The sequence below is a fragment of the Schistocerca gregaria genome, chromosome 9 (genome assembly GCF_023897955.1).
Source record: "Schistocerca gregaria isolate iqSchGreg1 chromosome 9, iqSchGreg1.2, whole genome shotgun sequence".
In the NCBI taxonomy this organism is placed as follows: Eukaryota; Metazoa; Arthropoda; class Insecta; order Orthoptera; family Acrididae; genus Schistocerca; species Schistocerca gregaria.
The window spans coordinates 41,064,171-41,075,195 of record NC_064928.1 but is presented as its reverse complement, the minus strand read 5'-3'; the positions used below and the strand labels follow the sequence as shown (position 1 = coordinate 41,075,195).

Genomic DNA, 11,025 nt, shown 5'->3' with positions numbered 1-11,025 from the left:
CAGATTTGGGGAGCGTTTCGTAGTATGCGCAGTGCAATGGAGACGCGGAAACTTGTTGTGGCCCAGTGTTTTGCAGTTGGACGGCAAGATTGGTACACAGTAGTAAAGAGCGAGGCACTGAGTTGGCATGAATAATGGAGTGCACAATGGGGCTCGAGATGTGTTTGTCACCTCAGGTGCTGTATGATTGTCGACAAGGAGTGAAAACGGAGCAATTTGTGACGGCTCTTTCAATTTAAGACGTTAAAAACAGACGGAATTTGCATTTGTAATACCAGAGCATCGAAACTTCTTGGAACTTTTGTGTATATGAACGGGTCCGCGCCTTTGTACTCTGCTCCCTTCACTGCAACAAACCAACCAAGCATCGTGTCCGTGCGCATCTGAGTCGCAAAGAATGGGGAATAGCGCAGTTTGGTCGTGCATGGGGCGTAGCTCAGTTGGTAGAGCGTTCGTTTGGCATGTGAATGGTCCAGGTTTCAAGCCGCGGCCCCTACATTTTTTGTGGTCAGTGCATGGTAAGTGTTGGTCACGGCGAACCTAAAGGCACGCAAGATGTTGCAAAGCCAGCGTCACAGACTGATATGATGTATACTGACGTAAGGAGAGCAAGATGTAAGTGTGGGGACCGGCTGTTATCGAGGTGTCATCGAGTGCAGATCTGTCTTAGGTATCGCGGCTTAACCTCATTGAAGTCTACAGGGTGGACAACACGTTGGTCTTACTCAGAGCGGTGTCCGAATTCTATTTTCGACGTTATACGTGCCACTTTCATTGTGGCCAACTACGATTCGATACAGAATGCACGAAACCTGAAAGACACCCTAACGGATACATAGAGAGTAGTGTTTGTCTGCTGAATAATGGGAGTGCAAGGGTCTGTGTCGTCTACATGGCTGTATGTAGCACCATTAGTCTTCGGGGGAGCGGGCGTAGCTCAAATGGTAGAGCGCTCGCTTAGTATGCGAGAGGTACTGGGATCAATACCCAGTGCCTCCAGAATTTTTTACACACCAACATGCGCACCTTGCCATGCAAGAGGAATAATTCACAACCAGCAGATGTGTCTAGGAAGATACAAGTGAATGATTAGCATCCACAATTGACAAGCGTGCTGTTATTAGTGCGCAGGAAGCACCCTCCTCCCACGCTTACACTTAATTTAGAAACAGTACAAGTGTTCCCGTAAGATTCTCAAGCCTATGTCGGAAAGATCTGCCTTGCGCCGAGTTCACTTAAATCCCGCTGCACATTCCTATTCTTTGCGTGCAGTCAGCTGCTACTGGTGTTGCTAGTTGTGACTGCTGGTAACAGATGCCGTAGCAATCAATTCATGGAGTGAGTTGTATGTTTTGCGATAGTCTGTCTCTGACAAGCAAGCACAGGTGACATAGGTGCGAACACAGGAAGCTTGCAGACCCTCGCTGCCTGCAGACACCGAGCAGCCACACTAGGAGGGCGGCCTAAGCCGTAGGCGAAATGTGCTCATTCGCTTTGGCGCGACGTCGAACTATAAATAATGCTGTCACTAGCGTGAGCGTCGTGGAAAGTCGGAAAAGTCGGCTGCCAGGGTGAGTGCCAAGTTTGGGGAACGTTTCGTAGTATGCGCATTGCAATGGAGACGCGGAAACTTGTTGTGGCCCAGTGTTTTGCAGTTGGATGACAAGATTGGTACACAGTAGTAAAGAGCGAGGCACTGAGTTGGCATGAATAATGGAGTGCACAATGGGGCTCGAGACGTGTTTGTTACCTCAGTTGCTGTATGATTGTCGACAAGGACTGAAAACGGAGCAATTTGTGACGGCTCTTTCAATTTAAGACGTTGAAAACAGACGGAATTTGCATTTGTAATACCAGAGCATCGAAACTACTTGGAACTTTTGTGTATATGAACGGGTCCGCGCCGTGGAACTCTGATCCCTTCACCGCTACAAACCAACCAACCATCGTGTCCGTGCGCATCTGAGTCGCAAAGAATGGGGAATAGCGCAGTTTGCTCGTGCATGGGGCGTAGCTCAGTTGGTAGAGCGTTCGCTTGGCATGGGAAAGGTCCAGGGTCGAAGCCGCGGCGCCTCTATTTTTTGTGGTCAGTGCATGGTACGTGTTGGTTGCGGCGAACCTAAAGGCACGCAAGATGTTGCAAAGCCAGCATCATAGACTGATATGATGTATACTGACGTAAGGAGAGCAAGATGTAAGTGTGGGGACCGGCTGTTATCGAGGTGTCATCGAGTGCAGATCTGTCTTAGGTATGGCGGCTTAACCTCATTGAAGTCTAGATGGTGGACAACACGTTGGTCTTACTCAGAGCGGTGTCCGAATTCTATTTTCGACGTTATACGTGCCACTTTCATTGTGGCCAACTACGATTCGATACAGAATGCACGAAACCTGAAAGACACCCTAACGGATACATAGAGAGTAGTGTTTGTCTGCTGAATAATGGGAGTGCAAGGGTCTGTGTCGTCTATATGGCTGTATGTAGCACCATTAGTCTTCGGGGCGGCGGGCGTATCTCAAATGGTAGAGCGCTCGCTTAGTATGCGAGAGGAACTGGGATCAATACCCAGTGCCTCCAGAATTTTTAACACACCTACATGCGCACCTTGCCATGCAAGTGGAATAATTCACAACCAGCAGATGTGTCTAGGAAGATACAAGCGAATGATTAGCATCCACAATTGACAAGCGTGCTGTTATTAGTGCGCAGGAAGCACCCTCCTCCCACGCCTACACTTAATTTAGAAACAGTACAAGTGTTCCCGTAAGATTCTCAAGCCTATGTCGGAAAGATCTGCCTTGCGCCGAGTTCACGTAAATCCCACTGCACATTCCTATTCTTTGCGTGTAGTCAGCTGCTACTGGTGTTGCTAATTGTGACTGCTGATAACAGATGCCGTAGCAATCAATTCATGGCGTGAGTTGTATGTTTGGCGATAGTCTGTCTCTGACAAGCAAGCACAGGTGACATAGGTGCGAACACAGGAAGCTTGCAGACACCGAGCAGCCACACTAGGAGTGCGGCCTAAGCCGTAGACGAAATGTGCTCATTCGCTTTGGCGCGACGTCGAACTATAAATAATGCTTCACTAGCGTGAGCGCCGTGGAAAGTCGGAAAAGTCGGCAGCGACGGTGAGTGCCAGATTTGGGGAGCGTTTCGTAGTATGCGCAGTGCAATGGAGACGCGGAAACTTGTTGTGGCCCAGTGTTTTGCAGTTGGACGGCAAGATTGGTACACAGTAGTAAAGAGCGAGGCACTGAGTTGGCATGAATAATGGAGTGCACAATGGGGCTCGAGATGTGTTTGTTACCTCAGGTGCTGTGTGATTGTCGACAAGGAGTGAAAACGGAGCAACTTGTGAGGGCTCTTTCAATTTAAGACGTTAAAAACAGACGGAATTTGCATTTGTAATACCAGAGCATCGAAACTACTTGGAACTTTTGTGTATATGAACGGGTCCGCGCCTTTGTACTCTGCTCCCTTCACCGCTACAAACCAACCAACCATCGTGTCCGTGCGCATCTGAGTCGCAAAGAATGGGGAATAGCGGAGTTTGCTCGTGCATGGGGTGTAGCTCAGTTGGTTGAGCGTTCGCTTGGCATGTGAAAGGTCCAGGGTTCAAGACGCGGCGCCTTCATTTTTTGTGGTCAGTGCATGGTAAGTGTTGGTCGCGGCGAACCTAAAGGCACGCAAGATGTTGCAAAGCCAGCGTCACAGACTGATATGATGTATACTGACGTAAGGAGAGCAAGATGTAAGAGTGGGGACCGGCTGTTATCGAGGTGTCATCGAGTGCAGATCTGTCTTAGGTATCGCGGCTTAACCTCATTGAAGTCTAAAGGGTGGACAACACGTTGGTCTTACTCAGAGCGGTGTCCGAATTCTATTTTCGACGTTATACGTTCCACTTTCATTGTGGCCAACTACGATTCGATACAGAATGCACGAAACCTGAAAGACACCCTAACGGATACATAGAGAGTAGTGTTTGTCTGCTGAATAATGGGAGTGCAAGGGTCTGTGTCGTCTATATGGCTGTATGTAGCACCATTAGTCTTCGGGGGGGCGTGCGTAGCTCAGATGGTAGAGCGCTCGGTTAGTATGCGAGAGTTACTGGGATCAATACCCAGTGCCTCCCGAATTTTTAACACACCTACATGCGCACCTTGCCATGCAAGAGGAATAATTCACAACCAGCAGATGTGTCTAGGAAGATACAAGCGAATGATTAGCATCCACAATTGACAAGCGTGCTGTTATTAGTGCGCAGGAAGCACCCTCCTCCCACGCCTACACTTAATTTAGAAGCAGTACAAGTGTTCCCGTAAGATTCTCAAGCCTATGTCGGAAAGATCTGCCTTGCGCCGAGTTCACGTATATCCCACTGCACATTGCTATTCTTTGCGTGCAGTCAGCTGCTACTGGTGTTGCTAGTTGTGACTGCTGATAACAGATGCCGTAGCAATCAATTCATGGAGTGAGTTGTATGTTTTGCGATAGTCTGTCTCTGACAATCAAGCACAGGTGACATAGGTGCGAACACAGGGAGCTTGCAGACCCTCGCTGCCTGCAGACACAGAGCAGCCACACTAGGAGGGCGGCCTAAGCCGTAGGCGAAATGTGCTCATTCGCTTTGGCGCGACGTCGAACTATAAATAATGATGTCACTAGCGTGAGCGTCGTGGAAAGTCGGAAAAGTCGGCTGGGAGGGTGAGTGCTAAGTTTGGGGAGCGTTTCGTAGTATGCGCTGTTTAATGGAGACGCGGAAACTTGTTGTGGCCCAGTGTTTTGCAGTTGGACGACAAGATTGGTACACAGTAGTAAAGAGCGAGGCACTGAGTTGGCATGAATAATGGAGTGCACAATGGGGCTTGAGATGTGTTTGTTACCTCTGGTGCTGTATGACTGTCGACAAGGAGTGAAAACAGAGCAATTTGTGACGGCTCTTTCAATTTAAGACGTTCAAAACAGACGGAATTTGCATTTGTAATACTAGAGCATCGAAACTACTTGGAACTTTTGCGTATATGAACGGGTCCGCGCCTTTGTACTCTGCTCCCTTCACCGCTACAAACCAACCAACCATCGAGTCCGTGCGCATCTGAGTCGCAAAGAATGGGGAATAGCGCAGCTTGGTCGTGCATGGGGCGTAGCTCAGTTGGTAGAGCGTTCGCTTGGCATGTGAAAGGTCCAGGGTTCAAGCCGCGGCGCCTCCATTTTTTGTGGTCAGTGCATGGTAAGTGTTGGTCGCGGCGAACCTAAAGGCACGCAAGATGTTGCAAAGCCAGCGTCACAGACTGATATGATGTATACTGACGTAAGGAGAGCAAGATGTAAGTGTGGGGACCGGCTGTTATCGAGGTGTCATCGAGTGCAGATCTGTCTTAGGTATCGCGGCTTAACCTCATTGAAGTCTAGAGGGTGGACAACACGTTGGTCTTACTCAGAGCGGTGTCCGAATTCTATTTTCGACGTTATACGTGCCACTTTCATTGTGGCCAACTACGATTCGATACAGAATGCACGAAACCTGAAAGACACCCTAACGGATACATAGAGAATAGTGTTTGTCTGCTGCATAATGGGAGTGCAAGGCTCTGTGTCTTCTATATGGCTGTATGTAGCACCATTAGTCTTCGGGGGGACGGGCGTAGCTCAGATGGTAGAGCTCTCGCTTAGTATGCGAGAGGTACTGGGATTAATACCCAGTGCCTCCAGAATTTTTAACACACCTACATGCGCACCTTGATATGCAAGTGGAATAATTCACAGCCTGCAGATGTGTCTAGGAAGATACAAGCGAATGATTAGCATCCACAATTGACAAGCGTGCTGTTATTAGTGCGCAGGAAGCACCCTCCTCCCACGCCTACACTTAATTTAGAAACAGTACAAGTGTTCCCGTAAGATTCTCAAGCCTATGTCGGAAATATCTGCCTTGCGCCGAGTTCACGTAAATCCCACTGCACATTCCTATTCTTTGCGTGCAGTCAGCTGCTACTGGTGTTGCTAGTTGTGACTGCTAATAACAGATGCCGTAGCAATCAATTCATGGAATGAGTTGTACGTTTTGCGATAGTCTTTCTCTGACAAGCAAGCACAGGTGACATAGGTGCGAACACAGGAAGCTTGCAGACCCTCGCTGCCTGCAGACACCGAGCAGCAACACTAGGAGGGCGGCCTAAGCCGTAGGCGAAATGTGCTCATTCGCTTTGGCGCGACGTCGAACTATAAATAATGCTGTCACTAGCGTGAGCGTCGTGGAAAGTCGGAAAAGTCGGCTGCGAGGGTGAGTGCCAAGTTTGGGGAGCGTTTCGTAGTATGTGCAGTGCAATGGAGACGCGGAAACTTGTTGTGGCCCAGTGTTTTGCAGTTGGACGACAAGATTGGTACACAGTAGTAAAGAGCGAGGCACTGAGTTGGCATGAATAATGGAGTGCACAATGGGGCTTGAGATGTGTTTGTTACCTCAGGTGCTGTATGACTGTCGACAAGGAGTGAAAACAGAGCAATTTGTGACGGCTCTTTCAATTTAAGACGTTAAAAACAGACGGAATTTGCATTTGTAATACCAGAGCATCGAAACTACTTGGAACTTTTGTGTATATGAACGGGTCCGCGCCTTTGTACTCTGCTCCCTTCACCGCTACAAACCAACCAACCATCGTGTCCGTACGCATCTGAGTCGCAAAGAATGGGGAATAGCGCAGTTTGCTCGTGCATGGGGCGTAGCTCAGTTGGTAGAGCGTTCGTTTGGCATGTGAAAGGTCCAGGGTTCAAGCCGCGGCGCCTCAATTTTTTATGGTAAGTGTTGGTCGCGGCGAACCTAAAGGCACGCAAGATGTTGCAAAGCCAGCGTCACAGACTGATATGATGTATACTGACGTAAGGAGAGCAAGATGTAAGTGTGGGGACCGGCTGTTATCGAGGTGTCATCGAGTGCAGATCTGTCTTAGGTATCGCGGCTTAACCTCATTGAAGTCTAGAGGGTGGACAACACGTTGGTCTTACTCAGAGCGGTGTCCGAATTCTATTTTCGACGTTATACGTGGCAGTTTCATTGTGGCCAACTACGATTCGATCCAGAATGCACGAAACCTGAAAGACACCCTAACGGATACATAGAGAATAGTGTTTGTCTGCTGAATAATGGGAGTGCAAGGGTCTGTGTCGTCTATATGGCTGTATGTAGCACCATTAGTCTTCGGGGGTGGGGGGGGGGGCGGGCGTAGCTCAGATGGTAGAGCGCTCGCTTAGTATGTGAGAGGTACTGGGGTTAATATCCAGTGCCTTCAGAAATTTTAACACACCTACATGCGCACCTTGATATGCAAGTGGAATAATTCACAGCCAGCAGATGTGTCTAGGAAGATACAAGCGAATGATTAGCATCCACAATTGACAAGCGTGCTGTTATTAGTGCGTAGGAAGCACCCTCCTCCCACGCCTACACTTAATTTAGAAACAGTACAAGTGTTCCCGTAAGATTCTCAAGCCTATGTCGGAAAGATCTGCCTTGCGCCGAGTTCACGTAAATCCCACTACACATTCCTATTCTTTGCGTGCAGTCAGCTGCTACTGGTGTTCCTAGTTGTGACTGCTGATAACTGATGCCGTAGCAATCAATTCATGGAGTGAGTTGTATGTTTTGCGATAGTCTGTCTCTGACAAGCAAGCACAGGTGACATAGGTGCGAACACAGGAAGCTTGCAGACCCTCGCTGCCTGCAGACACAGAGCAGCCACACTAGGAGGGCGGCCTAAGCCGTAGGCGAAATGTGCTCATTCGCTTTGGCGCGACGTCGAACTATAAATAATGCTGTCACTAGCGTGAGCGTCGTGGAAAGTCGGAAAAGTTGGCTGCGAGGGTGAGTGCAAAGTTTGGGGAACGTTTCGTAGTATGCGAAGTGCAATGGAGACGCGGAAACTTGTTGTGGCCCAGTGTTTTGCAGTTGGACGACAAGATTGGTACACAGTAGTAAAGAGCGAGGCACTGAGTTGGCATGAATAATGGAGTGCACAATGGGGCTTGAGATGTGTTTGTTACCTCTGGTGCTGTATGACTGTCGACAAGGAGTGAAAACAGAGCAATTTGTGACGGCTCTTTCAATTTAAGACGTTCAAAACAGACGGAATTTGCATTTGTAATACTAGAGCATCGAAACTACTTGGAACTTTTGCGTATATGAACGGGTCCGCGCCTTTGTACTCTGCTCCCTTCACCGCTACAAACCAACCAACCATCGAGTCCGTGCGCATCTGAGTCGCAAAGAATGGGGAATAGCGCAGCTTGGTCGTGCATGGGGCGTAGCTCAGTTGGTAGAGCGTTCGCTTGGCATGTGAAAGGTCCAGGGTTCAAGCCGCGGCGCCTCCATTTTTTGTGGTCAGTGCATGGTAAGTGTTGGTCGCGGCGAACCTAAAGGCACGCAAGATGTTGCAAAGCCAGCGTCACAGACTGATATGATGTATACTGACGTAAGGAGAGCAAGATGTAAGTGTGGGGACCGGCTGTTATCGAGGTGTCATCGAGTGCAGATCTGTCTTAGGTATCGCGGCTTAACCTCATTGAAGTCTAGAGGGTGGACAACACGTTGGTCTTACTCAGAGCGGTGTCCGAATTCTATTTTCGACGTTATACGTGCCACTTTCATTGTGGCCAACTACGATTCGATACAGAATGCACGAAACCTGAAAGACACCCTAACGGATACATAGAGAATAGTGTTTGTCTGCTGCATAATGGGAGTGCAAGGCTCTGTGTCTTCTATATGGCTGTATGTAGCACCATTAGTCTTCGGGGGGACGGGCGTAGCTCAGATGGTAGAGCTCTCGCTTAGTATGCGAGAGGTACTGGGATTAATACCCAGTGCCTCCAGAATTTTTAACACACCTACATGCGCACCTTGATATGCAAGTGGAATAATTCACAGCCTGCAGATGTGTCTAGGAAGATACAAGCGAATGATTAGCATCCACAATTGACAAGCGTGCTGTTATTAGTGCGCAGGAAGCACCCTCCTCCCACGCCTACACTTAATTTAGAAACAGTACAAGTGTTCCCGTAAGATTCTCAAGCCTATGTCGGAAATATCTGCCTTGCGCCGAGTTCACGTAAATCCCACTGCACATTCCTATTCTTTGCGTGCAGTCAGCTGCTACTGGTGTTGCTAGTTGTGACTGCTAATAACAGATGCCGTAGCAATCAATTCATGGAGTGAGTTGTACGTTTTGCGATAGTCTTTCTCTGACAAGCAAGCACAGGTGACATAGGTGCGAACACAGGAAGCTTGCAGACCCTCGCTGCCTGCAGACACCGAGCAGCAACACTAGGAGGGCGGCCTAAGCCGTAGGCGAAATGTGCTCATTCGCTTTGGCGCGACGTCGAACTATAAATAATGCTGTCACTAGCGTGAGCGTCGTGGAAAGTCGGAAAAGTCGGCTGCGAGGGTGAGTGCCAAGTTTGGGGAGCGTTTCGTAGTATGTGCAGTGCAATGGAGACGCGGAAACTTGTTGTGGCCCAGTGTTTTGCAGTTGGACGACAAGATTGGTACACAGTAGTAAAGAGCGAGGCACTGAGTTGGCATGAATAATGGAGTGCACAATGGGGCTTGAGATGTGTTTGTTACCTCAGGTGCTGTATGACTGTCGACAAGGAGTGAAAACAGAGCAATTTGTGACGGCTCTTTCAATTTAAGACGTTAAAAACAGACGGAATTTGCATTTGTAATACCAGAGCATCGAAACTACTTGGAACTTTTGTGTATATGAACGGGTCCGCGCCTTTGTACTCTGCTCCCTTCACCGCTACAAACCAACCAACCATCGTGTCCGTACGCATCTGAGTCGCAAAGAATGGGGAATAGCGCAGTTTGCTCGTGCATGGGGCGTAGCTCAGTTGGTAGAGCGTTCGTTTGGCATGTGAAAGGTCCAGGGTTCAAGCCGCGGCGCCTCAATTTTTTATGGTAAGTGTTGGTCGCGGCGAACCTAAAGGCACGCAAGATGTTGCAAAGCCAGCGTCACAGACTGATATGATGTATACTGACGTAAGGAGAGCAAGATGTAAGTGTGGGGACCGGCTGTTATCGAGGTGTCATCGAGTGCAGATCTGTCTTAGGTATCGCGGCTTAACCTCATTGAAGTCTAGAGGGTGGACAACACGTTGGTCTTACTCAGAGCGGTGTCCGAATTCTATTTTCGACGTTATACGTGCCACTTTCATTGTGGCCAACTACGATTCGATCCAGAATGCACGAAACCTGAAAGACACCCTAACGGATACATAGAGAATAGTGTTTGTCTGCTGAATAATGGGAGTGCAAGGGTCTGTGTCGTCTATATGGCTGTATGTAGCACCATTAGTCTTCGGGGGTGGGGGGGGGGCGGGCGTAGCTCAGATGGTAGAGCGCTCGCTTAGTATGTGAGAGGTACTGGGGTTAATATCCAGTGCCTTCAGAAATTTTAACACACCTACATGCGCACCTTGATATGCAAGTGGAATAATTCACAGCCAGCAGATGTGTCTAGGAAGATACAAGCGAATGATTAGCATCCACAATTGACAAGCGTGCTGTTATTAGTGCGTAGGAAGCACCCTCCTCCCACGCCTACACTTAATTTAGAAACAGTACAAGTGTTCCCGTAAGATTCTCAAGCCTATGTCGGAAAGATCTGCCTTGCGCCGAGTTCACGTAAATCCCACTACACATTCCTATTCTTTGCGTGCAGTCAGCTGCTACTGGTGTTGCTAGTTGTGACTGCTGATAACTGATGCCGTAGCAATCAATTCATGGAGTGAGTTGTATGTTTTGCGATAGTCTGTCTCTGACAAGCAAGCACAGGTGACATAGGTGCGAACACAGGAAGCTTGCAGACCCTCGCTGCCTGCAGACACAGAGCAGCCACACTAGGAGGGCGGCCTAAGCCGTAGGCGAAATGTGCTCATTCGCTTTGGCGCGACGTCGAACTATAAATAATGCTGTCACTAGCGTGAGCGTCGTGGAAAGTCGGAAAAGTTGGCTGCGAGGG

General features: G+C 48.8%; 2 non-coding genes across 2 annotated transcripts; both read left to right on the top strand.

Annotated features, from left to right (window-relative positions):
* Positions 1–6,723: 6,723 nt before the first annotated feature.
* Trnaa-ggc (transfer RNA alanine (anticodon GGC)) lies at positions 6,724–6,796 on the top strand. Its single transcript has one exon. It is a non-coding gene; the product is annotated as a tRNA-Ala (tRNA).
* A 3,084-nt stretch (positions 6,797–9,880) lies between these two features.
* Trnaa-ggc (transfer RNA alanine (anticodon GGC)) lies at positions 9,881–9,953 on the top strand. The gene has a single exon. It is a non-coding gene; the product is annotated as a tRNA-Ala (tRNA).
* The last annotated feature ends 1,072 nt before the right edge of the window (positions 9,954–11,025 follow it).